The 10,589-nt window shown below is 43.3% G+C and overlaps 1 long non-coding RNA gene across 8 annotated transcripts; it reads right to left on the bottom strand.

Annotated features, from left to right (window-relative positions):
* Positions 1–580: 580 nt before the first annotated feature.
* On the bottom strand, positions 581–3,970 carry LOC119299975. 8 transcript variants are annotated; one of them, XR_005146368.1, is made up of 6 exons: positions 2,897–3,970; positions 2,692–2,793; positions 2,556–2,595; positions 2,130–2,442; positions 1,450–1,519; positions 581–1,298 (listed from the first exon to the last, which is right to left on the bottom strand). It is a non-coding gene; the product is annotated as an uncharacterized LOC119299975 (long non-coding RNA). The 8 variants fall into 8 exon arrangements; XR_005146367.1 differs by having other exon boundaries at positions 581–1,016; XR_005146362.1 differs by having other exon boundaries at positions 1,450–2,442.
* Positions 3,971–10,589: the final 6,619 nt, after the last annotated feature.

The following is a 10,589-nucleotide window of genomic DNA, read 5'->3' as shown; positions in this document are numbered from 1 at the left end:
ATAATTATTATTTTGTTTACATGAATAAAACCTTCTATGGTCATACACTCAATATAAATTGTTTATTGAATCTCGATCATAGTAATACACATATTCATAATATTAATGCCAGAAGATGCAAAGTTGATAATGATAGTGCAACATACTTGTGGCACTGCCGTTTTTGTCATATTGGTGTAAAGCACATGAAGAAACTCCATGGAAATGGACTTTAGTAATCACTTAATTATGAATCATCTGATACTTGCGAACCATGCCTCATGGCCAAGATGACTAAAACTTCGTTTTTCAAAACAATGGAGCGAGCTAATGACTTATTGAAAGTAATACATACCGAACTGAATATGAATAGTACACTAGATCATTGATGGCGCACGTTGCTGCACCCGTCTATTTCTACAATGAAATGAAAGGTAGTTGATAAATAAATGACCACATGAAATATATTTAATTTACCTAAACATAACCATGCATTAGTTGTTGCGCCTATCTATTTCTACAATGAAATGATAGGTATTTTGATAATAAATGACCACACAAAATATACTGAATTTACACATAAACATAAATTAGTCGGTAATCCAAGAAAATCTCATATATATACTCCGTAAAGGCAAGGTCACATATACAAATTGGCTTGGTATAACAACATACAGAACAATATAGATAGTAAATACAACTAATCAGTACAAATAATAGGCAATAAGAAATACTCCTTTTGTTTATAAATATTAGCCCTTTTTAAAGATTCCAATATGGACTACATATGGAGCAAAATGTGTGAATCTACGCTCTAAACTATGTCTATATACATTCGTATGTAGTTTACATTAATATTTCTTAAAAAAAACTTATATTTAGGAACGGATGGAGTAGATTGTATACATCATGAGTAAATGGAATCTTCACATGCCTCTACCAAAAGGCCACCATGTTCCGAAACAAAGAAGATTTATGTCTGCCTAATGCAGCTGGCTGTTTCTTGTGGAGGGCATCACATTCATAGGGCAAACAACCTAACAAGAATTAAATTAGTTGCAATATCAAATAATGATATATACTAAATACTACCATACAAGCAGTAGCAGGGATATGCGGTAATCATACTTTTCCTTTTTGTTTGGTGTTTTGTTAAAGATCAATCAGGCTGAAAGCTATATGTAATAAAGTGGCAAACTGACAATTCCATTTTATACATGAAAATGCTTGCCAAAACAAACCAACATGGAAAATGGTGTCACTACACTTGTACGAATTAAGTAAGGTCCAAATTAAAATGTCAACCAATCAGCAACCACCTGTGTCATTTACAGAAAAGATAACTATCCGGTTAGGACAACATAACTGATATAGCAAAATAACATCATGTATAAAATGGAAGACAAAGAGTTCTACACCAAAAGTGATAACTGAAATAAAAGCGAAGATATGCGTAAGATGTCAGTATACCTAGCGTGTATCCAGTGCGTCGTAGTTGAGCTGCTCAAGCTAGATATCATTACTTAGTTATGCATTAGTACTGAAATAAATTTCAAAGAAGATTCAATCAAATTTTATTGCATCAGCACATATAAATACATAAAAGACGAACTTGAATTCTCTTTGAAAACATAACATTCGTTCAATTGGCAACAACCATGTTTTCTGCAACGCTATTGGAAAAGTTGAACAATAACAATACCCATGATTGACATGCTCGCTTCTTGTGTTGTTGTTTTTCATCTGACACAAAGCTATTGCAAGTTCAAACTATCTCTACCACTGTTGTGAAACCTTATTCAACAACCAAAAAGAATGTCCTAAATTTAAGCCCAGCTAGAGCGATTAGGTTTTTTTATCTCTAGGAAATATATACAAAGGGCTAGACGTTCTAAAGTAAGACAGTTACAGAAATCTGTAGCAAGCATTGCTTTCTGCTTAATCTTTGTGTCATACCTCGGAACTGTTATAAGCAAAATGAGTATTTATGAGGTCCGGGAAAATAAAATGGAACCAGTGTTTATGTTCTTGAGGCCAGCTTATAAGGTTCAATCATATTCGCCCCACGGTTGCCGTGCCATGACATGGTGAAAATAGATACTGATTTTGTACGCTTGTACTCATGAATTAGAAAGCAAAAACAATCGTACCTAATTTATAATCTTCATGTAGTACTACTGCAACTCATAACTGAAAAAGGACCACATGATTTAGATAAAGATAACCTATACGATGTTTAAAAGTAAATTTCCTCCATAAATATTTCCATTACCTCATATCACAATGTTTTGACCTGCAACTGCATCTATCAGTTCAGGAGAAAATTCACAGATTCAATGAAATATTGTCTGGGGTTGAGTGGAAGACTTGAGAGAAACAAAGCTTGCAAATTTGTAGGAATTGACTGTCTAGTTACCTTGCAGAAGGAGATTTCACATCAACATCAGAGGAGGAGAGGATGTACTGCATAACCAGAAGAGGATTTTCAGCTACAGATAAGCATTGCCGAAGATTTTTTTCTAAGATATTGTGACCGTGCAACGCAACATTCAGAAATGAAATCGGCAGTATTGTACCTTCCACGGAGTTAACCGGTTTCCTATCATGGCCTTCTGCCTACAATCCCAAACACAGACATGTCAACATTCTGCTATTATTACTCCCTCAACATGTACACATTATTTGACAGGTTACAATGTATCCTCCACTTACAGATTTCAATCCAAGATATCATTGCTCTGGACGGCTATGGTGTCCTCGAGCTGCAGTATCTTGGACATGATGGTCATCACGCGCTCCCGAACCTCCAGTGTGCTGCACGAACCTGCCAACAATAAGCACCACCAAAATGCCGACACTGCCATCCCCATGGCAACCAGCAAACGGACACAAGACGGCCGGCAAATAGACGGCGAACCTCACGACGGTGCCCTTGGTGAATCATGGTGCGCCGGCCTCCAAATCCGGCTGGAGCAGGATGGTGTAGCTTCCATTGGCGATCTGCTCTTGAGTTGCCTTGAGGTCTCAGAATGCTGGAGGCGATCTTCTTCCTCCCGTTGGTTATCACAACCAAATCACAAAATAGTAATGAATATGCAAAATAAATAAGAGAAATGCATATATGTTTAGTAAACCTGGTTAGATAATTGATTCTTGAATTTGGATGGGTGCAGTTTCCCCTCAAAGTTAAATGCACAAGATACTTAGCATCAATTCCTATGACAAAACTGAATCGCCTTCCAAGTTCCTTTCTCTTTTATAAATAAACTAAACAAAAACGTCTATTCTTTTTTGTTCTGCTCAATCCAGTAAAAGTCTAAAAGAGAAAGAATTCAATTAAAAACGCATCACCAACATACAATGTGCACTTCGAAAAGCAATTAAACCATACATATAATAAATAAGAGAATTCTGAATTTATTTGGAATTCCTAGGACAAGTAGAAAAAATATGTATACTATGGAACTCACATATTAAATCCAGTGTATCTACCATAACCATAGCCATGTCTTTGGTGATTCTCGCATGGGAAAGGCCTCCATCTCTAGCCTAGGCATATTGCGAATGGGAAAAGGCTGGCTGTACCTGTAGGCAAGGCATGGATGTGCGGAAGCCATCTAGGACGGCAATCACACCGCACATGTGGACGCTTAATCTGGTGGCACCACCGGCGGACGATATGGCTAGATATGATAGACGATGCCACAGGAGGCGACGACCTGCTTGATAGGGAGGAACAGGAAGGAATTAAGGTCGAGGCCGGAGGCCTGGGTCAGTGACACGGCGGGAATCGAGATGGGGCCGCAGGCACCACCCAGTCGCGATGGATGCGGTCTGGATCCATAAGCGCGGCGACAAGCCGCCGGATCCGGCCCCGACTCCTTCACCCGCCGGCGGTCAAGCGCGTGCGGGCGCAAGTCCTGCAGGCGGACAGAAGAGAAGAGGTCGGGGAGAGGAGGAGTTTTTTTTTCTTTTCTTTTTGAGGTGGGGCGACGAGGAGTCGAGGCAGATAGATTGGCATCACGTGTCGAGGCGAAGATATGGGACAAAAAACCAAATATCAGCCCAGTTAACCACAGTGGGCCAAAAAAGCTACGGGAATAGCTGCCCTTTAGGACAGCCAGCCCACCTCACGAAAAAAATCATGTTGACAGAAGATCTAACGGCCAGAAACGTTTAGCACATGAAATCGAACGGCCAGAAATGCCAATGGCCTGAGAAGGCTGGGAGGGTGCTCAGTTTTAATATATCTAAATTTATGCTATCATGGCCAAAAAAGGTTATACACTGATACTCCAATGTAATAATAGAACGTGGATTCTACTTGCCCAGCTCATTTCAAACATATGTACCTGGAAATGGAAACAAAATCTAGAAAAGAAAACTGAATTATTCTGTCAAGTGATTTGTGAGTCTTATCTTTTAATTCCTTCCAGAATAACCCAGGAATCTGAAATTGACATAACCTAGCTATATGGGACAGCCATGTTATGCTGAAATTCTATTGTTAGAGACTCTTTTGTCATCATCTCATGCTGTTCAGGGTACTTGCCGTGCTATGCTATAACATTAGGCCAGATAGTATATGAAATAGCATCTACTAGTATATGAAAAGACCGAAAATGATCTTCTGAGCACGAGCACAGGTGGTCTCGGTATCCCACCCGCCCGCAGTCCTCGTGATCCACAATCCCAAGCGTATAGGCCCAGTTATTATTCCCGTATATGGCGCAATGTGTTGGAAATATTAACACTTTTCCGATTAGACTTATCCACGAGTAAACAGTAAGCATGGCATAAAAGGTATGCATCTCATAGCGATACCTAAGCACACTAGCACGTGCAGAACATAGAATTGAACCTTCTATGAGCAGCACATATGCGGCTAGTATAAGTACGAGTAAACGAGGGATGAACAGATCATACCCTTCGGTTGGCCAGGCCAATGCGGCGGCTGCCGCAGCAGCCTCGGCGTCGCCCGCAGCCTTCTTCTTAGCGGCGGCGGCGTCGGCCATGGTGTCAATGCAGAGGAGGTAGTGGAAGCAGAGGCAAACAGAGTTGGGGACGGATCGGGAGCAGTCGCGTCGAGACGCTCCCCAAAAACCTTATTGCCGTTCTCCCGGGCAGGATCTCGAACGACAGGGTTCCGGAGGCACCTGCTCTCCCGACCAGCCATGCACGCAGTCATCGAGATGGGATCGCCAGAGGCAGCACAGAGTGAGGAACAGTAGATGACGGCTAGTTCGCACGAGAGGGAGTGAGTGAACCGAACTAGGTTACTTCACTGGCCAGAGCCTTCTTATATAGTCCGTAAGGAAGAAAGTCATGGGCCTTGCCGAGGCCCACGACCAAGTCGGCCCACTCCCGGTAAGGGAGTCATTGTTCCTGGCAAGGGTCGCACTCCCGGCAAGGGAGTCGACGAATCGCGGCAACGCAAGTCAGCCCACCGTCCAACGTCTTGGACAGTGGCCCATATTTTAGCGACTCGTTAATTAATCCCTGATTAATTAATTCATTCCTGAGCGGCAAAAATAAGCTTCGGCTTGGCTCATTCCCGCAACCCGCAACCCACGGCGCGCGCGCATCGTGACGAGGCGAGGCGTGGCGAGGCGGGCGGCGGAGGAGGAGGAGCGCGCGTGTACCACTCCTCTTCCCAAGCTCCCAATGGCAAGTGGTAGAGCCGCCCTTATAAAGGGGTATCAACTCTCCTCGGCTAGCAAGGTGGGACTAAACTTCCCACCACCTGTCATCTCATACATGGGCCTCAAGATTAATCAAGGATTAGTGTCTTATATGGGCCTAAGCCCATCCATAATCCAACAATCCCCCACCAGATCTCGAGGCACGTAAGTTTGTCAACTATTCCAAACAATGTTTGATATACCAGAATTTTCAATGGAGACTGTTAAGTTGAACTTCCACCTAGAGCAATAGGATTAGACTTCTTCACAACTAAACAATAGACTATGCCTTGAATTATTAGTTTTGCGTGCAGAAGTTTCGCCTATTTGTCAGCTGATACATGGCTGCCGAAGGCTAAACCCCACGGGTGGAGCTTATTAGTCAAACTCCGTACCTTCTCATGAGCTTAATAGAGATTACCCAATCTCATAGACTGTGACCAGTAGTCGGGCTCACATAGGTGTGTTCCTCCAAAGAATGCTCTGTAGGTTAGCATCTTGCTTACACAAGCTTTGGAACACATTAAGACAAAAGTCAGCCTGCCTTACAGAATTGAGAATATTGTGCATCTCCAACGGAGTGGGTTAATTAAGGATACTCTCCTCAGTTGACCGCTGGATTGTTTTCCCAGGTCCTAATTCACGGGATCTCCGATCACATAGGTTGGGTTACTCCCATGGCAACTTACGTGGGTCTCATACCCATCTCCCTCGATGCATTTTCTATCACAATCCGTGATAGCCCTTTCGTAAAAGGGTCTGTCAGATTCTTAGTCGTCTGGATGTAATCCAACGCTATTACTCCGGAGTTTCTTGATTTTCTGACATATTTCAATCTTCTTATTATGTGCTTTGTGGATTTCATGTTGTCCTTTGAACTCTTAGCCTTGGCAATCACTGTTTGATTGTCACGGTTCATAAGGACAGCCAGCACTGGTTTATCAACCACCGACAAATCCATCAAAAGCTCTCGAAGCCATTCTGCTTCGAACGCATGATGTGTCTAATGCTGTGAGTTCTGCTTCCATAGTCGATCTGGTTAAGATCGTCTGCTTGCAAGACTTCCAAGAAACAGCACCACCACCAAGTGTGAAGACATGTCCACTTGTGGCTTTCATCTCATCAGCATCAGATATCCAATTCGAATCACTATACCCCTCAAGTACCGTCAGGTACCCAGAATAGTGAATTCCATAGTTCGCAGTACCTTGCAAATAACGCATCACTTGCTCAACAGCATGCCAATGCACATCTCCCGGATTGGAAACAAACCGGCTCAGTTTGCACACAGCAAATGAGATGCCAGGACGAGTAGCACATGCTAGGTACATCAGTGAAACAACGACTTGAGAATATCTCAATTGATCTACAGTCGTGCCTTCGAACTTTCGAATCCGCACGCTAGGATCATATGGTGTTGCAGAAGGTTTGCAGTCCGAATATCCAAAATGGCTCAAAATCTTCTCGACATAGTGGGATTGCAAAAGTGTAATTCCACCCTCAGAATTTCTCAGTAGCTTGATGTTCGGGATAACATCAGCCACACCCAGGTCCTTCATCTCAAAGTTGTGAGATAGAAAGGACTTGACCTCCTCAATTACCTTGAGGTGGGTCCCAAATATCAGTATGTCATCGACATACAGACACAGTATAACTCCTTCGCCCCCATCATAGCGATAGTATACACATTTTTCAGCTTCGTTCACAACAAAGCCAGCAAATGTCAGAGTAGTGTTGAACTTCTCATGCCATTGCTTAGGCGCTTGTTTCAGGCCATACAAAGATTACACTAGCTTACACACCTTTCCTTCCTGACCATTTACTACAAAGCCATCCGGTTGTTGCATGTAAATTTCCTCGTCTAGCTCTCCGTTAAGGAAAGCCGTCTTAACGCCCATCTGATGAACGAGAAGACCATGCGAGGCAGCCAAAGCGAGTAACACTCGAATGGTTGTCAGTCTAGCCACAGGTGAATAAGTGTCAAAGAAATCCTCTTCTTCTTTCTGGGTATAACCCTTGGCCACAAGCCTAGCCTTGTACTTCTCAATAGTACCATCGGGCCTAAGCTTCCTTTTGAACACCCACTTACATCCTAATGGTCGATAACCATAAGGACGATCAGTGATCTCCCATGTCCCGTTAGCCAAGATGGAATCCATCTCACTACGGACCGCATCCTTCCAGTAGTCAGCATCTGGAGATGCATAAGCTTCTGAAATGGAGCTGGGAGTATCATCATCCACGAGGTACACGAGGAAATCATCACCAAAGGACTTTGCAGTCCTCTATCTCTTGCTCCTAACAAGAGCTTCCTCGTCATCCTCCGTGGAACTCTTATCACTTTTATGTTCATAATATTCCATCGGAATAGCAGGTTCAGGAGTCTCATCAGATTCCAGTCTAGAATTGCTTTGCATATCTCTCATGGGAAAAATATCCTCAAAGAATGTAGCATCCCTAGACTCTATAATTGTACCGACCTTCTGGTCTACCTTAGATTTCACCACTAGAAATCTATAGCCAACGCTATGCTTAGCATAGCCAAGAAAAACACAGTCCACGGTCTTTGGTCCCAACTTGCGCCTTTTGATTATCGGCACATTGACTTTCGCCAAACAGCCCCAAGTGCGCAAGAGAGTGTAGTTCTTTTCTTTTCCCATTTCTCATAGGGAGTAGTCTCATTATCCTTTGTGGGAACTTTATTCAGGACATGACAAGATGTCAATACAGCCTCCCCCCACCATGCCTTGGATAAACCCGATGTATCTAACATGGCGTTAACCAAATCAGTTAGAGTACGGTTTTTCCGTTCGGCAACCCCGTTTGACTGGGGTGAGTAGGGAGGCGTCCTCTCATGAATAATACCATGTTCTGCACAGAATAAATCGAACTCATTAGAAAAGTACTCTCCACCACGATCAGACCGGACTCGTTTTATTTTCTTCTCAAGTTGGCTCTCAACTTCAGCCTTATAGACTTTAAAGTAGTGTAGAGCCCCATCCTTAGTATTTAACAAATACACATAGCAGAATCTAGCGGAATCATCAATCAGAGTCATGAAGTATTTCTTTCCATCTTTAGTCAACACACCATTCGTCTCACAGAGATCTGAATGTATGAGCTCTAGAGGTGCTAGGTGTCTCTCCTTCGCAGGCTTGTGAGGCTTACGAGGTTGCTTAGCTTGCACACACGCATGGCACTTAGAGCCTTTGGCTAAAGTGAAACTCGGGATTAAATCCATCTTAGCTAGCCGCGTCATACAACTGAAATTTATGTGACAAAGACATGAATGCCAAACCTCAGATTCGTTCACATTAGAATGAATTTGGTTCATGACTTTATTACAGAAATCCTCCAGGGAAAGGCAGAACAAACCACCACAATCATATCCTTTTCCAACAAGTAGTCCATACCGAGATACGACTACTTTGTTAGACTCAGATACTAACTTAAACCCTTCTTTACATAGAAGGGAGCCAATAACGAGATTCTTCTTTATGGCGGGGACATGATGCACGTTCTTTAGTTGCACGATCTTTCCTGAAGTAAACTTCAGATCTACCGTGCCAACACCATGAACAGAAGCATGCGAGCCATTCCCCATCAGGATGGAACAATCTCATGCGACCTGGTAGGAAGAAAACAAAGACACATCAGCACACACATGAATATTGGCCCCAGTGTTAATCCACCAATCGATGGACTAACAAACTGAAAGTATGGTAAACAGATTACCATACCCACATGCCGCATCATTGTTGCTCAGAGTGAAATTCACAGACTTGGAGTCTTGTGCTGGCTTCTTGTACTTGTTTGGGCACTTGTTTGCCCAATGTTCATCTGAACCACAAGTAAAGTAGCCATCTCTCTTTTTGTCTTTCTTCTTACCCTTCTTCTTAAAGGTAGTATTCTGCTGGACAAAGTTCTTTCCCTTGAACTTGTGGAAGTTCTTCTGCACCACATTGGCGCTAGAAGAACCCTCTGCCCCTTTCACGTGTGAGTCCTTTGCTCTCGAGTTCTGCTCAACACTGAGATGACCAATGACATCCTCAACAGAGAATTCACGTCTCATGTGCTTGAGAGAAGTAGCAAAGTTCCTCCAACTAGGAGGGAGTTTTGCAATAATGCAACCCGCGACAAACTTGTCCGGTAACTCACACTTCAGGAGCTCCAACTCCTTAGCAATGCACTGTATCTCATGAGCCTGGTCTAATACAGAACGGTTATCAACCATCCTGTAATCATGGAACTGCTCCATGGCATATAGCTCACTGCCAGCATCAGTTGCGCCGAATTTGACTTCGAGCGCATCCCACAAGTTTTTGGCAACGCCCATATGAATATAGGCGTCAACCAACTTGTCTCCAATCACACTCAGAACTTCTCCCAGAAAGATTGTGGTTACCTCCCTAAATGCCTTCTCCTGTTTAGGAGCAATCGTTTCTGTGAGGGACACACCACCAACCCAGAACACGTTCATCGCTATGAGCCACAAGGTGGTTCTAGTCTGCCAACGCTTAAAATGTGTCCCGGTAAACTTTTCCGGTTTTAGAGTAGCAGCAAAGCCTTGAATCGAAAAGTGCCTAAAATAAGGTTTTTGGATTGTTGGAAATATTAGCACTTTTCCGATTAGACTTATCCACGAGTAAACAGTAAGCATGGCATAAAAGGTATGCATCTCATAGCGATACCTAAGCATACTAGCACGTGCAGAACATAGAATCGAACCTTCTATGAGCAGCACATATGCGGCTAGCATAAGTACGAGTAAACAAGGGATGAGCCGATCATACCCTCCGGTTGGCCAGGCCAACGCGGCGGCTGCAGCAGCAGCCTCGGTGTCATCCGTAGCCTTCTTCTTAGCGGCGGCGTCGTCGGCCATGCTGTCGATGCAGAGGAGGTAGTGGAAGCAGAGGCGAACAGAGTTGG

This window comes from Triticum dicoccoides, chromosome 5A (assembly GCF_002162155.2).
Source record: "Triticum dicoccoides isolate Atlit2015 ecotype Zavitan chromosome 5A, WEW_v2.0, whole genome shotgun sequence".
Classification (NCBI taxonomy): domain Eukaryota; kingdom Viridiplantae; phylum Streptophyta; class Magnoliopsida; order Poales; family Poaceae; genus Triticum; species Triticum dicoccoides.
The sequence above is the reverse complement of the archived record's forward strand: the minus strand, read 5'-3'. Positions and strand labels throughout refer to the sequence as shown.